We start from the raw sequence: 11,987 nt of genomic DNA on the forward strand, positions 1-11,987 counted from the left end.
GGAGGGAGGAGCCAGGGAAAACCCCTCACTGTCTCTGCAACTGCGCTCGAATGGGACACTTCCCCTATGTCCAACAAAACGCTCGAAAAGCCCGAGTCCTTTACACACATGCACATTTTCCACAACACACACACGCACACAGGGTGGCAGTTAGCAGGAGGTTGTTGGCTTACCTACCGTGCCAAAACAGAGCAACAAAGAGCAGCCGCGCAGAGGGGTTCAACTTGGCTCCTCGGAGCACGGTTTGCTGCAGGAGTCCAAAAAAAACAACACTGCGCCAAAAAAAAAAAAAAAAAACGCGCACGCCTCTCCCCGAAACCACGACAGCCACGGAGCTCTGAAAGTTCACGGCAGCCTCAAAACGCACCAAACACACACAGTGGTGGAAGCATGTCCGACTCACTCCGGCTGCAGCCCCCCAACCCAACCCCCTCCGAGGTCGACCTATATCACCGGGGCAGAGAGCCGCTCCTTCCGCCGCAAACACACACGCAGGAAACCAGAAGAAGCGGAGCGGGTGCGTTCATACTCACAGGTGCGGGTTTAGAGAGTGTCAGGGTAGTAAACACACCTTTCAGTGTGAGGAGGGGGTCCAGCTCTGTTTTCTCCCTTCACCTTCTCTCTCACTTTCTATTGCAGGAAACAGACAGGCCCACTGACGTCAGCGGGGGTCCCGTCTCCGCCTCCCAGCCACTGGGTGTCCTCCCCTGGCAGCGGGTTATCCCGACGGCCGCGCAGCCGCCGTAGCCTGGGCTGCCTCCGAGGTCCCGAACACCGGAGCCAAAATCTCACCCCGGTTGTTAAACCGCGTTCGTTCTGCTACTCCTCATCCTCAACGCTCTTCTTCCTCTCGCGGTAAAAACCCATACGAACGAGTCGCAGGTCGTGTCGTTTGTCGTAAACCTCCCCCCCCATATGCCGGAGCCCCAGCCAGCCTCTCTCCTGCACATAGTTTAGGACTGACGGTTTTCCCGGAGGTTCCTTGTTGTCAGGTCACGTTGTGCCCCTCCGCCACTACCGACCGGGCTTCCCCGTGCTCAGACCCGCAGCAGGGGCCTCACAGCGACTCTTCTGGATTCAGGACGCCGCCTGCGGCCTCCGTTAATAAAGAGACATACATAAAATGTGGCCTCTGACACTGCAGCTGAACTCCAGCAGAAGAATTATATAATGCACGGCTCCTTTCAACATGTCATAAAATATTAGGTTAATCAATAAAAGCAAAGCTAATAAAGGTCCTATGAGTCATAATCATAAAGACAAATGATTAACTGATGAACTAGGCAATAAAAAAAAATAAAATTGTTTTTTTCTATTTATATTTCTGTGTCTAGTTTGAGTTTTTACAGCCTGACAAAATAAAAGAAGCACAGTACACAGTTCAGCTTAGCCAGATTAACCCCTTGTGGGTCAAATAGGGCAGGAATATGTTGCTGGGCCCCTTTTCTTATACACAATGTCATTTCCTGGAGATTGTGAAGATTTATTTTCTGTTAATCTGTGTTGGTTTGCATGTGTGCCATCTGTTACCTGTAACGGTGTAATGGTTGCTAGGTGACAGCAGCCAGATGCTTGGTTTGACCCTCTGCTACGCCTTCTTAGACGACGTCTGTTGAAGAAGGCCACGCCACAAACATTTGTCTTCTTAAATCTTATCGTGAATAAAAGGCGCATTTTAAGGCTGTGACCTCCGACTCGTTTGATAAATATCAATCAAGTTGTTAAGCATATCAGGCTAACTAGCGGCACTGTAAACACATGAATTCATCAAACAATTTAGATGCAGGAGAATGCTAGACTCACTGTTAGCATGCTGCAAGTAGCATGGTGCTAATAAACGCCATGTTTACTTTTTGTCCATTAAGAGAGAAAGACAGAGCTTCAAAGCAGACGTTATAACTTTAATAACAACACACGCCCTCTAAACCACATTCACATCAGAAATAGATGAAAGGTTAAAGGTGGGTTGGGATTTAAATGACCTTTTCACATGAGTGTTTCCCCGGCTTTAACTCATATTTTCCACATCAGCTTTGCAACGTGTTTTACACTGCAGCCTTAAAAGAAAAGAAACCTGCAGACACAGAGGAAAGTTTTCATTCTTGCTCAGTTTCCTCTTACAACTGTGTGACAGTAGCACGAAACCCTGACGAGCCCACAGTTTGCTTTGGAACAGTTGAATTAAGATGATTAAATTTGCAGTTTATGCTGTAGGTGTCTCCATGTGATCTGAAGCAGGAGGCTCTGCAGCGGTTGCCTAGGTGCACCGGTTGTTGTTATTTTTATCCTGTGTCTGTATTCCTGGATCTATGGCCACGGTATGTGGTGTGTGTGTGTGTATAAATTAGTCCAGTTGAGCTATGACACATCACCGAACAAAAAAGGTCGAGCTATTTTTTACCCCGTAGTCAGAAATAGCTCTCCGATAAATAAATCGAATGATTTCCGCCAGCAACCTGCTGCCTGTAACGTGTCACAGCCAGTTTTCCTTAAAAGAAAGTGCAGCTAATTTGTATTTTCCTTTTATTTCTGTTGCAGGAGCAGATTTTCAAACTGCAGCATGTTTTTTTTTTTCATTCCAATTCAGTCACTGAAAAAAAAAAAAAGTGTCTGAGAGAACACGCTGTCACCCAAAGAAAGTTTGCTGCAGTGAGGCAAATCTACCCATTAATAAGTTATTGTGTGACAGCCGCCCACCACTGTATCACAGGCTTCCTGCAGACTGCAGAGTGGGACTCCAGGCTCAGTTGAGCTTTATGACTCACCTGTTTCAACTGCAACTACTTAAAATGGCACATTTGAATAGTGGAACTTTTTTCATTTTTACTGCAGGAACACTAAGGAGTTGTTGTCCCTTCACAGTCAGATGCTTTTCTATGAATGAATGAATGAGAGCTTCATACATATATATATATATATATATATATATATATATATATATATATATATATATATATATATATATATATATATATATATATATATATATATATATATATGAAGCCCATTCAGCTCCTTTTAAAATACAACAGCTTTTTGTCAATTAACATTACTTAAAGTGGCAGCTGTTGCCACTGAGGCTCCTCATTTTGCTGTCTGTACACCCACATGCAATCTGAGATGCTTCTAGTTTTTCAGTGCAAGAAGGAAAAAAAAAAGTGTGTGTGTGTGTGTGTGTGAGAAGACAGCGTGTTTGCTTTGAGCTAATGCGATGCCAAGAGTAGAACAATTGTTTATTAATTGAACCCTCAGCTGCCCCTCTCTTTGCCAAAGTCAATGCGAGCAGAGATCAAATCAAGAGTTTTTCGCGGCTGAAGCTGGACCTGCTCCATGTGTGTCTTTAAGGATCAGCAGAAATGTGGTATTGCTCTGGAAGGTTTTGTAGATTTATGGTTTTGCAGCCTGTGAGAGGAGAGAGTGGTGAACCCTTTCTCTCTAAATAATTCACCTCTAGGACACATTATTGAACTCATTTGTAGAGCTGGATTTATGATATTCACAGCAGATGATCACACCTGTGGAGGCTTGTGTTAGCTGCTGTGAAAAGTGGTCTCCTAATAGGCCAGGTCAGTTTCACACTCATTTAATGAACACAGATTAGATCTACACCATTTATCAGTTGTGGTTACGAATCTACAGAGGATCTGGGTGTAAGAGACACAAATAATTCACTGTTCTGTTCACCAAAGCAATACTGAACAAGAAGCTGACAGTGAAAGGGTTTATTTCATCCACGGTGAGACAGATCAGCTGCACTGTTCATCATTTAACATGTATTTACTCTATTAAACTATCCTCAAATATCCACCTGGCACTGGTGTTCAGCTACTGTTTAAGTCATATTTAGCCTTGACGATATCATTCATACCTTACTCTTGTGTTAATGTTGTTTTTACGAGAGATTTCCAACCACCTTGTTACCATGGTTACAAAAAGGAGGAACCAAAAAGCGTAAACGAGGCGTTCAGACAAACTTGGATGTGAAAATAAACATCCATTGAAGCACTAACTCTGAAAACAGACATAAAGAAATGCTTATACAATCTAAATATTATACAACCAGGATCCGCAGGGTGCCTCTGATAGCACGGACAAAGGATCCTCTGTGACCACAGAGAAGAAGGTCGCCAGCAGGTCACCTTCTGCATCATCATCATCATCATCTTGGTGTTTACAGTAAAGATATAAGCAGATTTAACGACAAAATTAAAAAAAAAAAAGGTCATCAGCAGCAACACATGGATTATAATTATATGGATGACAAACTTGTCGGCTAATCTAATCTAATTTAATCTGAGACCAGGTATGAAACAACACTTAAGGTTTCAACTGCAGGTAGTGGACACACGTGTACACATCTCACCTCGCCAGAACACAAGCAGTTTCTCTTCTTTCATATATATGCTGCTGAACTACACAAACTCCAGGAGTGAAGCCCGGGTATGTTCACCTCTAGAAGTACCTCATGGGACTGGTGACAGAGCCGCAAAGGTCCATGCAAAGATACAGACTGGAGATGGTCGGGGAACATACAATATGGCAGACTTTAAATAAAAACTACGGGTTAAGGTTAGGCTTTAAACACAGGGGTTAGGTACACATCATTTTCAGACCCTGTCCCCGTGCGCGCACACACACACACACACACACGCTCTGTGTTCAATCTCCGTTGGTGATAAGAGGCCGGACAAACTACAGATCTCTGTTATCATGCAGATAATAGATCTGGGACAGATATTCCCTCGTTCTCTGAAGATTTCTCTTTCAGTTTGAAGTCCCTGACATTCTGAAACTCTGCCAGGTCGATCACGACTTCATTAAAACAAGGGGACTTCCTCAACTGCCCTTACAGCAGTGTTAGTGAATGGCAGCAGGGCTATTAATATCCTGGAGTGGTTACAAAAAAAATAAGCACAGCTGCCCTGCAGAAATGTCCTCCTGAACAATAGAGCCTCTCATGTGAGGGGAAGGCGCTGCTGTTTGTGTCCCACTGTAACCCGACTTCACAGGGTTCCTTGTGCTGTTTATCTATTTTTGTTTCTCTTCAAATCAAAAATAGATATTTATCAAACGCGACCTTCCAAAGAAAGAGCGTATTCATAAGGGAATGCCTGAGTGTCCTATTTCTCTTGGCACACAGCGGGCCGTTTGGATAAAGATTGATGTTGCTGAAGTATTTATAGGATGCCGTCCTTTCATCCCCCTCCTCTGTTCACTTCCTACTGCAGCAGATATGCAACAAACTGGCCATAAACACCTTATATAAATACAGTACAACGGTTTTGGCATCCAAGCTGTCCTGTTGAGATAAGCTCTGCATTACACACATATCACACCGGACAGTTTTCCATTTCAACGCCATTACAGGATCCAGAGGCAAACAGCCGCCCGCCTGCCTAACAAACTGTATTTCAGGATTTTCAATTAGAGCTGCCATGCGTGGTTGTAAAAAAGGTAAATTATGAGGCTACAATGTCAGGAGCTCTCGGCCTAATTTGTATCCGTCCAAACAAACGCCGTGCGCTGGTTCAAGCAGAATGTCTGTTTCCGTACATTCTCTCCATAGCACTGATACTGAGGCGGGGTGCACACATTGCTGGATGCTTTGTTTACACCACACCATATGATGTTACATAACTGAGGCAGTTGCCCTGGTAACGCCAAGACTCCACCCCTCCCCACTACCAGCACAAAATCTCCCTTTTAGACACACACACACACATACATATATAAACACACAGACACACACACACACACTGCTGTTCAAGCAACAGGACATCCTCTGACCACATGACTCGACTGGTTGATTTAATGCCCCCTGATACACACAGTTAATGAGATGGCCTCTCAGAAATGTTGCTCCTAAGAGGCATTTTACAGTCACCAGGAGGGATAAGGCTCTGCAATGATGGCTCACCTTAGTATTGTTTGATAAACAAATTAAAACACTCAACGTATTTTACAACCTGCACAGGAACAATTGTTGTATTTGTAGCTTTCTACTAAAGGCTGGCCCACAAATATGTGATATAAGCACTCACCCAGCACAATGTACGTGTTGTCAGTGACTGAATGGCAGCCAGTGTGAGTCAGTTTTCATTACTTTGTGTGAGCAATCAGCTCCATGAGATGAATTCAAGGTCAGGGAGGCACTCCTGCCTTCACGAGCCATACAATAACACCAGGCGTTCCCCCCACCCCACACACACACTGTGTGAGAGCTGTCTCTTTGTGTTGAGAGGTACAGAGCTGAGTGCTCTCTAAGCTCTCGACGCCGTCTCAAAGCTCCATTCACACGCCACCTGACAGTCCATCCAACAAGGCCTCTAGACCTGGAGACAGAAATAGATGCTCCAGGTCACCAGACTGATCAATAACCTGATTATCTTTAAACTCTACCATTAACTCTAATGTCATGGCACAGGTTACAGTTTGTTTTTGTACTAATAACACTGTGTGGTGAGGTGAGGCCTTTAAAGAGTGTTTTTACAAAGTATAAAGAATGAAGTTGACCTTTGACCCTTTGTTTCTAAGCTGCACTTCACTTTTTATATATTTTATTTTCTTGTAAAAATGCAATTTCGTCATAATTAGCGCACAATTTCAAGCTAGTCCTCAGCTGGAAATGTAACACGAGGTCAGTTTTTTAGTGAAATAACTCCCTCCAAGCCTTCTAGAGAAATCCCGAGAATGGGACAGACAGACATATGAATCCACACCTGTCCAAACACAACACACAACACCACTGGCCACATCTGTATCCGAAGCATTTGACCAACTGTCACACTAGCTTATATACCAAGCTGCAACTTCCAAGCTTGAACGCTGGCATGCTAAACACTGCAGTGCAACTAGAGGCTGGCCCCAAAAGTGAATCAATCCCCACAGACCTCCAGCTTTGCAGCAGAAATAAACATGAAGCCTGCGTCGATAAATAAACTGGACAGCAGCAGCACCTTGTAAACTATATTAAGCTTTAATGGGATCTAAATATTGGTAAACGTCATGGCAATCCATTTTTGATTTATCGAGAATCCTTAGTTAAAGTCATAAAAATCCACCTGCTGCTGATCATTCTCCGGTATGTGCCATCAAACAAAGCAGTGGAGTGAGGGTACACATACAGAAATAATAATATTGTTACACTAAAACTACAGCCTAGTTAAAATTAAACTGCCCCAGAGCCTGGAGACCGCAGTGAAGGACAGTGTGTATTCTGTGTGTGTGTCTGTGAGCTGGTGTGATTGTTGGGCTTTTTACAGAGAACATTTGACGGCATCCTCATGTCATCCATCATGGCTGTGCAGAGCTGTGCACTGAATACATGATGTCAGCCCTTTGTTTCACCTCTACATGCAGCACAGAGTGTGTGCGCGCAGCGTGGCAGCAAATAAAGACGATTTTTAGGCGTTTTTTTTTTAAAGGTTTGTGTAAATCGTCGTGGTTAAATCTGGATTCCGCTTTAAAGGCCGACTTTTAAGTGTGTGTGGATTTGATGTTTAATCAGCGGAGAAGAAGTGGAAAGATGTTGCTGACTGAGCGGTAAGCACCACACTAATCCATGGTAAAAAGAAATCACTTTAAATGCAGCCCTTCCTGGAAAAACTGTAGCCGAGCTAAGTGTTGTATTTGTGCCCCGTTCAACCCTGGTGGCTCCATCTAACCCTCGGTGCCCTGCAACACGAGCCTGTAGGAAAAATAAATTCCCTTTTTTCACCGTTCCCTTGTGACCCACATACAATCCAAAGCAAAAAAAAAAAAAAAAACTAATGTTTTTAAAGCCTGTCGTTAAAGCACGGCCAGCATCCTTCCAGTGCATCAGTGCAGTCCTGCAGAGTTTCCATTCTGCTGCAGGACACCCGAGCCGAGGTTGTGACGACATCTTGACAGCATCTCAGAGTGGGAAGTGGAATGAAGGAGGCCAGACTGGAATCCTGGATCCTCAAGCAGGAGAAGCCTGGTGTTGTGTCAACGTTTCCAGTGACGTTACCACAGAGGGAAAATTCCCCCCTGTTGGAATGGGAGGCTGTGCTAATAAGGGAAAATGCTTTGAGCGTCTGCTTATATGACACTGTATGTGCAGTATTATGAAGAGAAAGTCAATAATTCCATTCAAATGGAAAAGAAAAGAAATATTAAAGAGAGCAGCTGCACTAAATTCAGCATCTGTGGCCTATTGTGGCAGCAATGGTTGTAAAGAAAACCACAGCAAACACTGAGGACAAACAGCTAAATTACAAAACAATATCTGACTTAAAGCTGCACAATAAAATGTGAAAACTTTAGCAAACAAGCTGAAGAATATTTTTTCCCACTGTTATTCTCTTTTGAGTTAGCCTAGCATTATTAGTGTGTGAGATCAACTCAAAATAAACATGTTATTAATATGACTGAATATCAGGTGTCAGGTGGTAGCAAGGTATCAGTCTTTAGTTAAAGGTAGGGTAGGAGATTTTGAAAACTCAGTGAGAGTCAGCCAGATTTTGAAAGTAAACACACGCCCCTTTCTCTCAGAGCTCACCCCGAAGCCACGCCTCCCAACCAGTCTGGGACTTCGGCCATCATGCACGTACCTCTCTGGTACAACCAGCCAACTAAACGCGCAGGGGCGCCTCGTAGGATTGGCTGATGTTTTTAGCGTTTTATAGCTTCCACAGATTATTCATATTCTTCGTTTTAAAGCGAAACTTTTGGTTGGAAACTCGGATTGTAAAGAGAAGTTACACTAATTTAATAAAAAAAGTGCATCAGAATGAAATCTCATACCCTACCTTTAACAGGTTGTATTTTAAGATACCTTCTTCAGCTAAAAATGTATGTAATTTGAAATAAAAAAACTAAAAATATTTTTTTGTGGTGCAGCTTACTGATTCTTAAAATGCATTAAGTGAAAGTAAAACATTCTGTAAGAGACACCACCAGAAATTATTTTGATTTTTTTGGAATTACATCTTTTAGTCGCTACAGATTCTAACGCCATTATTATTGCGTGCATTGTGTGCACTGGCTGCTTCCTGGAAAACATTTACCGGAATAAATAAATAACAAAAATCATGTTGCCTGTGCTGCTGCTGCTGCTGCTGCTTTTAGAGCTTCCCCTGGAACAGAAAGGAGGGCAGGAAACAAAGAAACTCTGCAGAGCTCTTTGGAAAATGCTGCAATAGTCGAGGAGGAGCCGGATGCAGCTCCCCTGGTACTTCATACTTGAGCTGATTTATGGGTTACGCACCGCACTTAATGACCCTCTGCTGTTCCTGTGAGCGTGGGCCCAGTGGGAACATCAAGCGCCTACAGCAGAGACCCGGAGGTCAGTGTATTAGGGAAACCCTCCTCAGTGCAGTTCATTAATTGTTCTCTGCCTCTAAGGTTCAACAGAAGAGCAGACATCTAGATGGAAATCTGGTCCCCTGTCTTGGATGAACTGGTTGGTTTTGTTTTGTTCATCCTTTCATCACTCCGTCATCTCGTACTCATGAGGAAATGAAAAAGTATTTTCCCACATATACGTGTCTGTCTGTATCACAGCTTTCATCTGCTAATAAATCTTATCTTAATCTTTAAGCATATTAGCTGTAATTACAATCAAACACAGGCTTTCCCCAGCGCTGCTCTCCCACCCCCGTCTTTACTGCTCTCCTGATATGACTTCTGACAGCAACTTTCCCTTCAGGTGTTTTTTTTTTTCAACTTTCTAACAGACACGATTTTATCACCACCGAGCCGATCAACAGCTGTTACAGGAAGGTGTTATATGCAGCCATAAATCTTCATCATCATGTAAACAGTGCTGTAAGTGGGCATTAGATCAGTGTTAAGGAGTACGCTGCAGAGGACACACACACACACACAGTGGTGTTTAAAGCTCTCTACTGCCCCCTGTGGACAAAACACACACTTCATCCAGCACCTTGTACACCTACAGCTACTCTGACAGCATGCATTAATATTCATTATGAATCATAGCACATCTGAACCACACACTGGAGACACGAGTCGACCCTCAGTCCTTAATGTAGTAAAAACAAGAAATCATTTTTAAAAATGTTTTTTAATTTCATTGCTTTCCTTTGTATCTCTCATGTTTTTGATGTATTTTTCCAAACTAAATTTGACAAACATATTGTCAATATGACTCAATTAAAGCTTGTTTATATAATATAACTCTAACAGCTTTAAGGTTAAAATGAATGCATTAAATTAAAAGACACCAGTGTGTGAATATTCTCCTTGTTTATTTGAGGTGTAACATGATCTAAACAGGTCAAAATATATTTTTACAATAATTGTATTTTTTAAATCTTACAGTCTAAACTATAATAATTTTTAGTGTTTTTGTATTGATCTTGTTGTGATAATCATAGCCTTCCTCTGCAGTTAGCATAGCATAGTATGCTGAGTGCAGGTATATTGGTTAGTAACTTATGAATAAAGTACTTCTATTCAGTTTTTCACAGCTTAGCTCTTTTAGCTTCTTTTAGCTCATTGTTTTTGCTTCAGTCTAACAGAGGCCCATAAAGATCACACTGCTCAGCTCCCATGACTGAAATGTTTGTGAACATATTCAGCAGATAAACAATGGCTCCATTACGATTTGTTGGAGACCAAACCAGAGCTAAAAGAGACTAAAATGGGGCCAAATTAACCTGTGAATGGGAATTCTGATAGTTCTTAAAGTGAAGTGAGTCAGGTATATCAGTATAAAGTACCACCACCCTCCTCCCGCTGCAGGATTTTTAGCACATCCTCCTCTAACCTCTCTCCTCACTTTCAGTCATTTTTGATAACAGCGCCTGAAGTCGCTCGGTCGTCGCTAGTTGTTTGGAATTTGAGTTTGATTCTCAGGTTCACCCACTCATAATCCAACGTCAACTTCCAACCAGCGGTGATGTGGTCGGTGGAGGGGGGGCTCGCCTGGCTGTAAGAGCTGAACCCCTCAGTTCAGTCCCACATTGATGAATTATACATGCCTCGAATCACACCTCCTACGCCGCTGCTTATGTAATGTCAGCCACGCGTGGAGAAGCGTATGCATTTGCGCGTGTCTGCGTGGATGTATTTATATCCAGACTGGGATTGAGGGAACGGTGACTCATTCTCTTTGCTCTTTATTTTTACCCCACAATCTGCCCACCCACCCACCGCCTATTTCTAAGAAGAACAAGAGGAGATAGAGAGAGAGAGAAGAGTATTAGTTTAGACATTTCCCAACTGTACGCCGCATCTTCCTCTGACTGAGAGCAGGGACATCCCTGTATGAGGCTAAAAATAAACACACCATCAATCAGCCTCCTATGGGATCACACAAACAGCACTGCAGTGTGTAGGAATAATAATAATACATGTAAACATGTTGCTTTACACAGAAAACATGTCATCTATATATTTAATTATTAAGACGATTAAGCACAATTAAAGAGGGGGGAATGTTTTAAAAATTTTAAAAACCTCTAATACATTCCAGGTCCAGGTTTTCTGAGTTGAGAACAACAACATGACTAAAGAATCATATAAATATATGAACATAAACTCTGCAACCCTCAAAGTTATTCATTGACCTTGTAGGTCTGTAATTAAAATTTCTTTACTGATAATATCGATAAAACAATTATAAATCTATTCAACTCAACAAAAACATCACAACATTATAAATCTACAGAATGTAAAAATTAACTTTAAGGGGAGATGGAGCATTTAGGTACGCCTATAGCCTATAGTGCAGTGGAAATGCCTTTGATTCCAAACAGGAGATTATTTTGTTTAAAGGTAGGGTAGGAGATTTTGAAAACACAGTGAGAGTCAGATTTCGAAAGTAAACACACGGCCCTTTCTCTCGGAGCTCACCCCGAAGCCACACCTCCCAACCACATGGACGCGCATCACCTGAAGATGAGCTGCGGTCTGTGACTTCGGCCATCATGCACGAAGAGAGTGACAACCAGCCAATACTCCACGCAGGGTCCACCCGGAGGATTGGCTGATGTTTTTAG

General features: G+C 42.7%; 1 protein-coding gene across 6 annotated transcripts in view; it reads right to left on the reverse strand.

Annotated features, from left to right (window-relative positions):
• hivep1 (HIVEP zinc finger 1) overlaps nucleotides 1-690 on the reverse strand; it is a 41,204-nt gene extending 40,514 nt beyond the window's left edge. For 2 of the 6 annotated variants that reach the window (XM_028423274.1, XM_028423316.1), the window contains exon 1: nucleotides 534-653. The gene's annotated coding sequence lies outside the window, so the exon portion shown is untranslated. Of the gene's footprint in view, nucleotides 1-177; nucleotides 261-533 lie in introns of those variants that run through there. The other 4 variants (XM_028423298.1, XM_028423282.1, XM_028423290.1 and 1 more) reach the window with 4 other exon arrangements.
• Between the last annotated feature and the right edge of the window lie 11,297 nt (nucleotides 691-11,987).

The sequence above is a fragment of the Parambassis ranga genome, chromosome 2 (assembly GCF_900634625.1).
Source record: "Parambassis ranga chromosome 2, fParRan2.1, whole genome shotgun sequence".
In the NCBI taxonomy this organism is placed as follows: domain Eukaryota; kingdom Metazoa; phylum Chordata; class Actinopteri; family Ambassidae; genus Parambassis; species Parambassis ranga.